Consider the following 15299-nt stretch of genomic DNA (forward strand, 5'->3'; position numbering starts at 1 on the left):
AATGAATGGTACGTCTAGTAAGGTCTAAAACAGTGGATATAGACCCCATACAGTATCAATTGAATGATGCGTCTAGCAAGGTCTAAAAACAGTGGATACAGACCCCAGACAGTATCAATTGAATGATGCGTCTAGCAAGGTCTAAAAACAGAGACACAGACCCCAGACAGGATCAAATGAATGATACGTCTAGCAAGGTCTAAAACAAAGAGACACAGACCCCATACAGGATCAAATGAATGATATTGTAACGACCGAAAAATTCCAACCAATTTAAACTTTTCAAAAACAACCCGATTTCATTAAATTATTACAAAAAGGTTTTCAATACAATTTATTTAGAGTATTCCCAGAATCACATCACAACATAAACATGAGGAGCGGTACGATCACGCCTTCGCCTTTCCACGGTCTCCTGAAGAACCTGAAAAACATTAAACCACAACTGTAAGCCCGAGAGCTTAGTGAGATGTCCCCAAAATACCAACCACATATACCATACACGCATAACATGCCATATCATATCCGATCACAGAACAGCCATGCACTTCGGTTCTACTGTGTGACTGGTCCGCCGCACCGGCCAACAGTCCACCTGGTCCACCCTCCGAGTCTAGCCATATGCATCGAGTCTGCAGTATGATTGGTCCGCCCGCACCGGACCTTCAATCCACCTGGTCCACTCTCTGAGTCTACAGTATGACTGGTCCGCCCACACCGGGCCTTCAGTCGGCCTGGTCCACTCTCTGAGCCTCGGCACGTCTGGTCCGCCCTCTTGGGGCCTACACCCTATCCGGACCGCTCGTTGGGCCTTCGGGACAACCGGTCCGCCCTGGGTATCTTGGCCTACATCACAAAGCAGGACCCACCTCAACCCAACTCCAGTCCAAACAACCATGTGCACATAAACATACAATCATATAACAATTCACAGTCAACAAGCCGATTAAACAGATCACATAGCATATCATCATCCTAACCAGGATACCGACCTAACCGATCACTAGCATAGCATCACCCTCCATATCAGGATACCGACCTCAACCAGGTCTCTAACGTACACCATCCTAACTACCAGGATGCAAACATATCAAAGCAATAACATAACCACAATACCCGGATCTCAATCCGATAAAGGGCCGGCCTTGGTGCCTTAGACCCTGTTGATATAGTGAGGATAACTCACCTTGCACTGCCGAAACTCTGAACTGAGGAAGCAGATTCTCGAATCACCGTCTCACCGAAAATCCCGAACTAACCAACATAGCACAAATAAACATTAGGCCAAGCACAATACTGTTCTAAGGGTAAATTGACCATTTTACCCCTAACTCAATCCGACCCAATACTAGGTAAGCTCCCAAGCCCACCAATGGCCCAAAGTCCAGAAGTCCAAAACAAAGCCCATTATTGGGCCAATTTACTAAATTGGGCCCACCTCACCAAATGGGCCTAAACTCATGACCCATAACAACCAATGGGCCCAAAATACTCTATCCATAATGTCCAGTCACGGCCCAAAATTCAGCAACTCAATAACAGCCCAAACCCTAAGGCCCAAAAATGAAAATCCAACAGAGGGAGTACGCTGGGCGTACCCTCCTTGGTACGCTGGGCATACACGCCGATTCGCAACAGGGGATCGGGACACTGACTCGCTACGCGGGGCGTACACACATGTTATGCGGGGCATAACTTCGCTACTCATTAAGTCCCCATAACTTCTTAATGGCTTAAGCTCTTAAGCCCAAACTTTAGATCCCTAGGCCAAACATGCCTAAGATTCATAAAGTCTCAAACTTTATCACTTGGGATGTCCATAAAGCTCTTAATCCAAGGTCTTAATCCATTAAGACCCACATATCTCACACAAGAAACAACCACATCCCTTGGGACCTTATTTTTCTCACTCAAGACCTCTCCAAAGGTCTGAAAGGACAGATAATCTTGGCCAACTCAAAACATGCATCAAGATGAGGACTTTTGGGACAAGAATGGTGTCAAAGCTTCACAACTCATAAATCTACACAATAAGAATGTCAAGCAAGAAGCTTTATACCTCAAATAGGCTCCAAAGGATGATGTCTTCCCAGATCTATAAGCTCCAGTCGTTTCTCTCCTTCTTTGACAACTTCTCCTTTCTTCCTTTATGCTCTCCTTGCCAAAATAAGCTTTTCAAGGCCAAAAACACCCAACAATGGAGGTGGAACGGCTAACTAGGGTTTCTGAGGTTAAGGGAGAGCTTATGGAGGCTAGGGTATGCACCAACATGTTCCTTATATAGTGGTTGACCCTAAATTTAGGGTTTTAGAACTCTGAGAGTACTTTGGGCGTACTCAACCTTGCACCCGCGTGACTTACCCAATTACGCTGAGCGTAATCCCAGCTTACGCTGGGCGTACTCGGCGAGTCCCCAAATTTCATACTTGCCCCTCCTTTTCCACTTTTCCCACAAGATGACCAAAATATCATTTCTCTTAAATCCCGGGGACTCACAATTAGGTACTCTTAGGAACGGGGCGTTACAGATATGTCTAGTAAGGTCTAAAATAGTGGATATAGAACCCAGACAGTATCAATTGAATGATGCATCTAGCAAGGTCTATAAACAGTGGATACAGACCCCAGACAGTATCAATTGAATGATGCGTCTAGCAAGGTCTAAAAACAGTGTAATTCTAGGTGTTTATATTCGAGGTGTGTATCTTCTAGGTGTGTATTTTCTAGGTGTGTATTTCCAGCATACTGTGTTAAGCGTCGTTACCTTAAGGCCATGAATTATAAGGTAATCCTGAGATACTCGTAACCATACTGATAGACACTAGAGAACTCGACGCCCTGCAAGCGTCAAAATAAAGATGTGAAATTTGTCACCCCTTGGCTTGGTAGGCCGTGGACTGTAGCTAGCAGTCAGGGTGCGGGGGTGTCAATCACGTATAGATCTATACACACAATGTCCGCTCTCCCTACAAGAGACTCTGGTTACCAACTAGACAACGGAGAAGGTCGTGTCCTAAAGATGTATCCCGAATAGTGGATTCTGATGTAAGTGTTAGACTAGCACTAGAGACTCATAACTGAACCGATCGATGTCAACCCATATGTCTATACATGTATACATGATATATAATTAATTATCAAATGACCTTAGGATGGATATCCGATCCCACCAAACCACATATCAGCGAAGAAAAGGAAATAGGGCGAACTAGCCTTCCTAAGTCCTTTAATCATTATTTATATAACCATACATGTACATGCATACATTTAACTAAGTGGAAGCGTATCGTGAAGTGGAAGTGTATCGTGAAATAGAAGCGTATCGTGAAGTAGAAGCGTGTCGTGAAGTAAAAGCGTATTGTGAAGTAAAAGCGTTAACAAGTATAAGTGAAGTAGAAGCGTATTGTGAAGTAAAAGCGTATCGTGAAGTAGAAGCGTATTGTGAAGTAAAAGCGTTAACAAGTATAAGTGAAGTAGAAGCGTTAACAGTATAAGCGTATCACGAAGTGAAAGCGTTATCAAGTAGGAGTTTAAACTAAGTAGAAGTGAAGCAGTAGTATCTTAACCAAGTAGGAGTATAAAAACATGGAAGAAACTTTGATGAAAAACTTTAGAAAACCTTGATACTTAAGAAAATCACGACTTGGTATTCTTTGGTAAAATAAGTTTGAGAGCTTTTAGAAATCCTTTGAAAACCTTTCATAAACACATTTTGGTTATAGCTCTGATAAAACAATTTAAGTAAAGATTTGAACAAGTAAAGTCGTTTTGGAAAACCCTTTACAGCATCATACTTGGCAAAACAGTTGACAGTGTAATAAATCCTTGTGCATGTGGGTTATTAATCACATGTGATTGATATGATAACTGGCATGTTTAACTTGTATCCCCCCATAAAACATGTAAAAATAGTTGAAAAGGTTCATTAAGGGGTATGAACTCACTTGTTGTAAGTGGATCCGACGGAGGTGTCGGTATAGGATGCTAAGTGCCAAGTGAGGACTTGACCACACACGCGAATCCTATTTAACATGTAATGATACATTTAAGTATCTAATTAGTCATTTAACAACTAATTAAGCAAGTAAGGATGTCTTACGACATCATAACACTTTTCTACAAGTGCTAGAAGTGTCAAGGGTTGCATAGAAGGTGTGTATGGACTCACATTGGAGTTTACTCCTCAAATGATAGCCCTTATGAGTGTTTATGGTTTCAAGACCCTTTCCCCCATGAGTTTACAGCCGTAAACTCATGGTAGTAGTGTCATGGGATGCTTAAAGGTCTTAACTCACTCATGGAGTCATGCTAGAGTTGAATCAAGGGCTAAGGAAGTGATTGGGGCTCAAAATGGGCACAATATGGAGTTTACGGTCCATAGTTTACTCCTTGAGGATTTTACGGCCGTAAACACATGAGTTTACGGTCGTAAACTCATGTTATCCCATTCCTTTGGTTGTTTTGTGGTTCTAACTCATGTATGTAAGGTTCTAGTGGCTTTTAGAGGCATAGGAAGGTGTTTAGGGCACTTAAACACCTTGGAAAGGTGTTTACGGTCTAAGGAGATAAACTTGGGGAGTTTACTACCTTAAACACATGAGTTTACGGCATTAAACTCATGTTAGTCCCTAAATCATGCATTTTTGTGGTTGTAGGTTAAGCATACGAAGTTCTAGGTCCAATTCCAAGCCATACAAAGTCTTGAGGGCACTTTAACACCCTTTGGGGGTGTTTATGGTCTAAGGATGTGTGTTTACGGTCCAAGAACCTTCTTGGGCTGTAAACTCAACTGTGACATGATTTTGTATGCTTTGGTGCATAAAATGAAGGAAAATAAGGTTCTATGCACTCTAGGAAGTTCATGGAAGCCCTTGGAGTTGTTTGAGGGGTAGCTTGACTCATGTTCTTGAGGTTTCCGGATGATTAAGTCACGAATTTGCAAGATAGAAGTGTTAAACAACAAGCTAAGGAGGTTTACTTACTGATTTGAGGCTCGGAGGGACGATTTTTGACCAAAACCCGTTTGTAGAGAGAGAAAGTAGAGAGAGAGTCTAAGGTGGTAAAAAGTTGGGAGTGAATCCCACTCTTCCCTTATATATGGTGGAGCTTATGGCCTGGCTGGGGTTCTCCTGACACCAACCGCGAACGGGTTTTTCACCACTTCCTTAATCACGACAAATTTTAAAATTATACCACCTTAATTTTTGTTCGCTTGACGAATATTATTTAAAATATTCCAACGAGTTTAATTTCGGTCAAAAATATTTTCGGGATAAATTTGACAAATTTTTTACTTAACTAATTTCAACGTTAATTTCGACGTTAACTTCGACGTTAACTTTAACGGAAATTTTTGGGTTGTCACAGCCGGTATCAGTGATTTCAGATAGGGATGTTCGGTTTACATCCATGTTTTGGAAGAAGTTCCACGAGGAACTAGGTACTCAGCTGCATTTTAGTACGGCATATCACCCCCAGACCGACGACCAAAGTGAGAGGACGATTCAAACACTGGAGGATATGCTGCGGACATGTGTGCTGGATTTCGGAGGGAGTTGGGATACATACCTCCCACTGGAAGAGTTTTCGTACAATAACAATTATCATGCCAGTATCGACCGAGCACCATTTGAGATGTTATATAGACGGAGGTGCAGGACCCCAGTGTGCTGGGATGAGGTTGGACATCGGGTTTTGGGGAGCACGAAAGTGGTACTCGAGACCACCGGACTGATTCAGCAGGTGCGCGACAGATTGCGAGTCGCGCAGAGTCGTTAGAAAAGTTATGCGGACCGGCGTCGATCAGACCTCGAATTTCAGGAAGGAGACTTTGTCTTACTGAAGGTGTCACCCTAGAAAAGGATTATCCGGTTCTGCAAGAGGGGCAAATTGGGGCCTCGATACATAGGTCCGTTCAGGATCATCGCCCCGGTGGGCAAGGTGACATATCGTTTAGAACTCCCAGAGGAGCTTAGTCAGATTCACAACACCTTCCATGTGTCTCAGCTCTGGAAGTGTGTTGCCGACGAGTCTTCAGTCATATCCTTGGACGACATTCAGTTGGATGGGAGCCTGAATTATGTCGAGAGACCGGTTGCGATCCTAGACAAGAAGACGAAGAAGCTCCGTAATAAAGAAGTGAAGTTGGTAAAGGTGCAATGGTAGCATCGAAAGGGTTCCGAATGGACATGGGAACCGGAAGGTGAGATGCGAGGCTTCTATCCGGAGTTGTTTGGACCAACAGGCTTCGAGGACGAAGCCTAATTTAAGTGAGGGAGAGTTGTAACACCCTGATCCTCAGGTATTAATAATGACATTTCCTTTTGGATTTTTGGAAAACCTACTCGGCGAGTTGGCCTCTCTACTCGTCGAGTAGTAGCGGGTTTGGGCGCGAGGTTTAATGATCTACTCGCCGATTACATTATGGTACTAGACGAGTAGATGCTGGCAGATGAAACCCTAGATTCCAGGGCCTTGCACCCTATTTAAAGGGTCATTAGCCTCCCTTGGCCTCCCCTTTACAGCTCTATACCTCCTTAAAACCCTGATTCGAGAGTGAGTGTGATCTTGGTGATTTTAAAGCTTGAAAGAGGGATTTGGTGAAGGAATCACTTGAGGAATCAAGCTGGAAGAAGCAAGGGCTCGTGGGGATTCTAGATCTACTTTTGTGGAGCACTTTCTGAAGGTATTAAGCTGTCTCTTGGCTCATTTCCACCCAAAACCCTCTTGTGCATGGATTCTAAGAAAGGGCTTTTGTGTTTAAGCCAAGATCTGAAGTTGTAACTTCAGAACTGAACTCCTTTTTAGATCTGAACTCCTTTTGGCCTTAAGATGCATAAAGTTATCAGTTGAGTTTAGCATGTACCTTCCCTCAAGTGTATGAACCCATTCCAAGCTTAGATTTTCTATTTTAGGGCCTTAAAGCCTTGCATGCACGTAAAGTTTTCAACTTTACGTGGAAAGCATGCCTCAGGAGCCTAGATATGTAGTTTGGAAGCATTGCATGGCTCAAAAAGGGTCTGTATGGCTTGAGATCTGATAAGACTCGACGAGTCACAGGGGGTGACTCGACGAGTCATTTGAAGGCAGGCATGGACTCGACGAGTTGGATGAACAACTCGGCGAGCCCGATGAATATTGCCATGAACTCGGCGAGTTGGATGAATAAATCGGCGAGTCGGATGAAGATTACCTAGAACTCGGCGAGTTGAAGGAACAACTCAGCGAATCGAGTAAGATTTCCCCAATGGTTGGATGTTCGTAGACGTGTCGAGTGGCAAGCAAGGAAACTCGATAAACGACCTTAGATTATCAATCAAGACCGCATGAACTCGACGAGTCACCTCGATGATTCGGCGAGTAGATGCTTACCCGGGAAACCCGGCGAGTCACTAGTTGTACTCGATGAGTTAGGGTCAACATGGACCGTTGACTTGATCTTGGCTGTAGTTGACCATGATGGACTTTGGGGAAATTACTAGATATTGTATGACACTTTTTAGGCAGTTGCGTGGAGCAGCCCGTGGGGTACATTTGGTCGCAAAGTGTCAGTCCAGCATTCGTGACAGGTGAGTCTTCTCACCATACCTATGGGTCTAAGGCACCAAGGCCGGCCCATTATGTGATTATGACATATGTGGTAGACATTCTGTGTTCTGTTACGTGATTGCATGTTTTGTATGAAGACCCCCGGGGGGAGCCCGTGGCATTAGATGTAAGACCATGTGGGGTAGCCCATGGCAGTCCTAGGTGAAGACCATGTGGGGTAGCCCATGGCATTAGATGTAAGGCCATGTGGGGGAGCCCATGGCAGTCCTAGGTAAAGACCATGTGGGGTAGCCCATGGCATTTTCACAGGTTTCATGTATGTGTGGCTTACATGATATGTGTGTAGCTTGTATAGCTAACAGGATATATGATATGGGGTTGTGTGTGTGTGGTATGCTCTGGGAAACTCACTAAGCATTTCGCTTACAAGTTGTTGATTGTTTCAGGTACTTTAGAGCCTAAGGGCAAGGGCAAGGCGTGATGACGTGGCGTGCACTCTACCTCTCTTTTGTGTGTTTGGGACTCTCTGATGTTTTCAAAAAGTACAATGAATTTGTAATAATTGTGAATTGAGAAACAAATAGTTTGGGAACTTATGAATCGTGGGATGTGTTTGATTAATTAAAAAAAATGATGAAAATTTTCTTGATAAAAATTGGGTCGTTACAATATACACAAATCTAGTCTTCCCTAATTTTGAATAAAATACATAAAATTTGAACTATAAATATTATGTAAGATAAACTTACAAAAACACTAACCTCCAAATATCAAGGTATAAATGTAAGTTTTAAGTTAAAAATATGGTTGTGAATATATAATTTTTGTGTATTAAATTGTGAATTTATTGTATTAAATATGAATTGATTGTATTTAAGCTGCGAATTGACTGCATTAAGCTGTGAATTAATTATATTAAGCTTTGAATTATTATTATTATTATTATTATTATTATTATTATTATTATTATTTATGAATTTTATGTTTGCTTCTAAACAATGAGATGAAATAAACATTATACACATATATGTTTTTCTCTAATTTTTGAATAAATTACATAATATTTAAACAGTGAATATTCTGTAAATTAAACTTTGAAAAAAAATATTAGCCTCCATATGTATATATAAATATAAGTGTTCTATTGAGAATACGGATGTGAATGGAAATTTTTTGTTTATTAAAATGTAAAATTATTGTATTAAGTTATAAAATTTTGTATATTAAACTGTAAGTTGATTGTATTAAACTGTGAATTTACTGTATTGAATTGTGAATTTTTATAAATTTCATGTTAAAATATGAATTTTTTATGTATCAATGTTTGTATTAATTTTCTTGTGAATATATTTATTATTTGTGTTGTATAAATATGTAAGAATGTAATGGTTTTTATTGTTTTGCATTAAAATCAAAATGAGTGAATATTAAACTGAATGTAGTATTTAACTTGTCAATGAATAATTGTATATGCAGATGTGATTTAGAAGGAATCATGGTTGCAACAGTGACACAAATGATTGTTGGCGACATGTGGTAGTTGGTGGTGGTAGTAAAATTTGGGTTTGACTTTTCTAAATCTTTGAATTAGTGTAAAATGTATTATATTAAGTTGTGAATTTTGTTTATTAAACTACAATTAACTATATTAAATTGTGTATTATCTATATATTCTGTGTTAAATAGTAATGAAAATATTATATTATAAAAATTACGATTTTTCAATTTTCTCACCAAATAGGACAAAAAAAAAATCAAGATTTTTACATATTTAATAAGTATTCACATATTTAATAACTATGAATTTGGGGTTCTTACGGTTCTTAACTTTTTTTGGTTCTCATTTGAACCACTTATATATATATATATATATATATATATATATATATATATATATATATATATATATATATATATATATATATATATATATATATATATATATATATATATATATATATATATATATATATATATATATATATATATATATATATATATATATATATATATATATATATATATATATATATATATATATATATATATATATATATATATATATATATATATATATATATATATATATATATCGTATCAAAATCATTTTGATTTGTGACGCTCATATCTCCTCCCACCATGATGTTTTGTATTTTTCTTTTGTTATTTTTTGTTTTTAATATCTTTAATAAATACATATTGTACTCGTCAGACTTTTTTTGTGTTATTATTTTCATTAATATAACATTTATTTTTTCGTTTGGACTATCCATGTATTCTTTTATTCAGATTATCCTTATGTTATTATTTTCGTTCCGACTATCTTTGCGTTGGTTTTTTTGGTTGGGTTATCAAATGTTATTTTGTTTGTTCAGATTATTCATGTATTACTTTTTTCGTATGGACTAATTTTGAGTTATTTATTATTATTTTTGTTCTGACTATCCCTATGCTATTTTTTCGTTTGGACTATTCACGTGTTATTATTATTATTATTTTTTCATTTAGACTATTATTGTGTTATTTTTTCATTATGATTATCATTGTGTTATTTTTTTGTTCCGGTTATCATTGCGTTGTTTTTTTTTCGGTTGGATTATCCTCATTAGAGATGCACAAAGGCTGAATCCGATCCGATCCAGTTTTGCCGACGTCACAATCGATCTGGTTTGGTCTTAATCTGTACCGGTTTCAAACCGATTTTGACCGGATTTGAAGATGCCCGATCCAAATCGGTTTAATCCGATCCGAAATTTTATTTTTTTTAACAAAGAAAACATTTTTAAACACTCAAATTCAACACAAAATGCAACATAGGCTCATTAAAATACTTAAAACATACACCAAGCATCGAAATATAAAGAGTTTTGATACTAATATCAAACTAATTAACTAATAGTAATAATAAAGTTGCTTTATAACATCTTTGTCAAATAATCTTCAAATTTTGTGGTCTTCTATTTCGTGTCGCCTTCACTAAATTGTTTTTCAACCGCCACGCAAATGGATAAGGGTCTCATCAATAACATCTTCTTCATCTTCGTCTTCGTCTTCATTATCATCGTCTTCGTTTAGTTCCGGAGGCGTTGATAAGCCTTGTTCATATTCTTGTTCCATTATGTAACACCGTAAATTTTCAAACAAAATTTTCATTTTAATAATCATGTAATTCTCATAATATAGTTCACAAAAACTCATATTCAGAAAATGTTTTAAACACAATCCAGAATCCTCAAAATGTAACTCCGCCTCGTGTGTACCTGAAACACATAACACATAACTTGGTAAGCACGCAGCTTAGTGAGTTCCCCAAAATACTACACATAACTTATTAGCCTCTCATGGTTATACTCAAATAAGACCCTCCGGTCAATGCGTCTCGGTGGAACCTTCCGGTCCCACAACTCGGGTGGACCCTCCAGTCCTAACTCGGTAAGCTTAGAATAATACACAATATAAATCATAAACACATAATTCCGGATATCACAATACTCGATATAAGCACATAAGACCCTCCGGTCACACGAAGATTACCACTCTAGGTAAGTATAGTGAGAAGACTCACCTTGTAAGAAAGCAAGGAAACTGACTACCCCTCGAACAATTTAATCCTCACCTACATGTAATAAGCATCTCTAATTAACACTTAAAGATCACAACTCTAAATAAACGCATGATAGTCCCTCTTTAAATCTTGGGATGGGTAAAAGACCATTTTACCCCTCCGTGACCTCTATCCCTCAAGTTTGACCAAACCCTAAAGTCAACAGAAGTCAACACTCGAGTCAACAGTCCATGTTGAACCAACTCGTCGAGTGCATCTATGCGACTCGTTGAGTCCCTTCGATTTCTCAGAACCCTCATGAAAGTCCAACTCAACTCGCCGAGTTACCGCGTGTTCACACTCATCGGGACAAACTCCAACCGACTCGTCGGGTTAGCTCATCGACTCGTCGAGTTCCTTAAGTCGAATTCTCATTCAGACATTTTAAGGCAGAACTGATACCCATACTCCGAATCTATCTTCCTAAGGCTCGAATATCATGTAAAGCTCTAAGCTTTACGTGCATGCATGGCATATTAGGCTCATAACGCCAATACAAGCTCCAACAAGGGTTAGATGCACAAGAGCTTGCCTCCAGCTCAATAAAGCTCGGGTCTTTGGACTCACAAGGGTCCATATAGTCTAGATATGAGGTTTCAACCTCAAGCCATGCTCAAATGAATTAATGACACAAGATGGATGGGAGAAAACCCTAAAACTCCCTAAACCAAGATCTCATAAGGAAATGATCAAGTTAGCATCTTTTTACCTCCAACTGAAGCAAATATCTGATGAATCTCTGGATCAAAAAGCCTCATCTTGATCCAAGCTTTGATTCTCTCCACTTCTCCTCCAAAAGATCACAAAAATGCCCAAGATTAACTCTCTTTTCTCTATTAGCTCACTCTAGGCGATTAGGGTTTCACACAGGGGAGTTGGGTGGTTGGTGAGGCATAAATTAGGGATTAAAGCCCTTTAAATAGGACACAAACCCAGAGTTTAGGGTTTCCTCATACAACGCCAACTCGGCGAGTCCGCTCTCTGACTCATTGAGTTGGTCATTAAACCCACGTGACCAATCCGACTCTACTCGATGAGTCGGTCATACAAGTCATCGAGTCACTCATTCAATCCCAAAAATAAATATATAAATATTATACATGAGAGTCGGGATGTTACACATTATCTCCAGTTCGAAATTACCCGCTAGTTAGCCTTCTGGTGATGCCAAGTGTTGTGTACGTGTTGGGTCGTGTTTTGTATTATATGTTGCGTCTATTGGGCTCGTTAGCTACTTCGTTTTTGTATCTCCGATATGGGCCTGTCCATCCGTGAGTATAGTAGGGTTTATTATAAATATAGGTGCTTGCATGCATCTTAGGTTAACGATAGTAACGATAGAAAAGATAGATCAGAGAATTATTCAGAAGTTTATTATCGTTCTTGTAACCCTAAATCCTCTACAACGGAAGTTCTTAGTCGAGCTCTGCTGAGGATTGTTTGAATTAATCATTCGACATATTTTGATCCATACTTGTCTTATTTACTGTTTTGTGTTCATCGTAATACCTGTTACAAAGATCTAATCGATCTTCAAGTTTATTTAATAACTTATCAATTGGTATCAGAGCAGGAGGCTGTGTAATTCATACACTTCTTTTCTGTGAAAAAGGTTGCGATTAGGGTTATTCCGCATTTACTGATATTTATTGAGCCGTCATCCCATAATTGACGTAACTCAACATTTATTTGTGTTTCCCTAATTTAATATATTACAAGTCTGATCTTTTAAACAGGTTATTCGATCAAGCATGGACGAGTCACAATCCAATCCCATCAACATCTCAAACAGCATTGGATCAACGACAAAGATTCCCATCCTTTACACCCAAGATTATGAGGTCTGGGCATTTCACTTTGAAGATTATGTCATCGGATCTGAGGACAATGGATATCTCATCTGGGAAGCAATCGTATCCGGACCATTCGCTCATTCAGCAACTTCAAGAATTATTAAAACTCAGAAGGAGTATAATGATCTTTTGAAAGACGTTAAAGATATTGCTCAAGACGAAAAAGATAAATTTCAGTGCAATATTAAAGCATTGAGACTAATCAGATTCGCTCTTCAATCTGACACTTTCATGCTAGTGAGTTCATGTAGCACTGCCAAAGAAATATGGGATAGGCTGCGAGAGTTATATTCTATGGACGAAGATCTCGAGCATTCCATTCAAACCTTGCTTTTGTCCGAATTTGGTGAATTCAAGCAGAGTCCTGAAGAAACTGTAACTCAGACATTTGATCGCTTCAATCATCTTCTTAGTAAGATGATTAAACATGATATTGAAAGGAAGTTGATTGAACAAAAGGTTACATTTTTGAACGGTCTCAGATCTGAGTGGAGAGCGGTTGTGTCCACTGTTAAAGCGCATGAGCAATTCAAATCTTACTCTTTGGCGAAACTGGTAGGGATTTTGAAATCTCAAGAAAAGATTGTGTTACAGGAGAAAAATGTGGTTTCAAGCTTGGGATCATTGGCCCTTCTGTCCAAAAGCAAAACTGTGATGGAAGATGAAGACCTCAACCTAGAGGATTATGACCTTACCTCTGAAGACTATGCAATGATGGTCTCAAACCCAAAGAGGTTCATCAAGAAAAGGTTCCCTACAAATAAGAACCGAAATTGGCAGGGAAGTTACAGTTCTGAAAAGGTTAGGGAAGAACTGAAAGCAGAAGAACCAAAGAAGGAACCGAAAGCTGAAGGAGATTCGGGTGTGAGCTGCTATTTCTGTGGAGGAAAGAACCACTATGTCAAAGATTGTGTTCTCAAGAAAATGGCAGAAAAGGATGACGAAAAAGATGAAGAAACTGTGCTGTTGAAAAAGCTGGAAGAGATCAAAAGAAAGAAATCCACTGCTAACCCCTCCATGAATGCTTTAATTGTGCAGGGTTCGGTAGCGGATGATGAGTTTGGTGGCGTGGAAGTCTGGTCAACCGATTCTGAAGACGATGAAGTCAGGAAGCCATCTCATGGAAAGGCCTATGTTGCAAAAGGTGAAGGGAGCGGTGGAAAGTGTTTAATGGTGTCAGACGTGTCTCAGATGAGGGGATACAACACAGATGGTGGGAATGAAGACACAAAGGAGCGAGAGGACTTGTGCTTCACAACAAAACCTCTCAGCGTGCAGTTTAACAAGCTTGATGAATTAATCAAGAAGGTACAATCAGTTTTTGTTTCATTCGAAGTCCCACAAATTTCATATGAAAAGGAATTAAAAAATGTCAATTCAAGAATCTCTGATCTAGACAGCAGTTTAACTCAAACACGAGTCACCAATTCTAACCTAACTGACCAAATAAGCAGGGTATCTTCAAAGAGTGAGGAACGAAGGATGTGGATCGAGCTAAAGGAGTCAGAGTTAATCAAATCCAAGGATGAAAACATTTATTTACAAAGAGACAATTTAAAACTTTTAAAACAGAGAAATGTCTTTTGTTTAATTGCTAAGCGTCTTTACACTAATATTACTCAACTTCATTTAAACTGTGAAATAGGGCAGAAAATTCATCGCATGATTTTGCCCTTCCTTGAGTATAAGGAGGATGAAATTGATGCTGGAGCCTATAACTGTGAAAGTGTTGTTTTGTCTGAGGATGTTAATCCGACATATATGTATGGTCTAGACAAAATCGAATCTTTCATAAAGTCCAAGGACCATAAAGACATGCTGAAAAATCTTTTGGATGAAAATGATAAACTAAAACTAAGAACCGAAACCATACAAAAGTTTGACTCATTGAATGCCAACCTGAGCTCAGAAAATAAAATTGATGTTGAAAATGCATCTGAGCTCAATGAGGACGATGATATGAGTGAAATTTCTGTTGAAGACACAGTTGACTGTTCAGAGTTTGTCAAGAGCGAACCCAAAAACCAAAAAAATCTTATTTCAGAAAATTCTGTGGAGTTTGCTCGTCTGTCCCAACAAAAGTCCCCGATCCTTGATGAAAAGGCTGTTGTATACCAAAAGGTGAGAGCAACTCCAAATCAGGTGTATAAAGTCACAGGCGTAACAGAACATCAGACAGCCGAACTCACAGCTATTGTAAACGAAGACAATGCTGATGGTTGTGATGAGTTCTTCTGGTCTGCTCCTATCGACAATGCCGACGAAACAGTTGGTCTGTCAGAAAGGACTTCATG

The sequence above is a fragment of the Lactuca sativa genome, chromosome 6 (genome assembly GCF_002870075.4).
Source record: "Lactuca sativa cultivar Salinas chromosome 6, Lsat_Salinas_v11, whole genome shotgun sequence".
Classification (NCBI taxonomy): domain Eukaryota; kingdom Viridiplantae; phylum Streptophyta; class Magnoliopsida; order Asterales; family Asteraceae; genus Lactuca; species Lactuca sativa.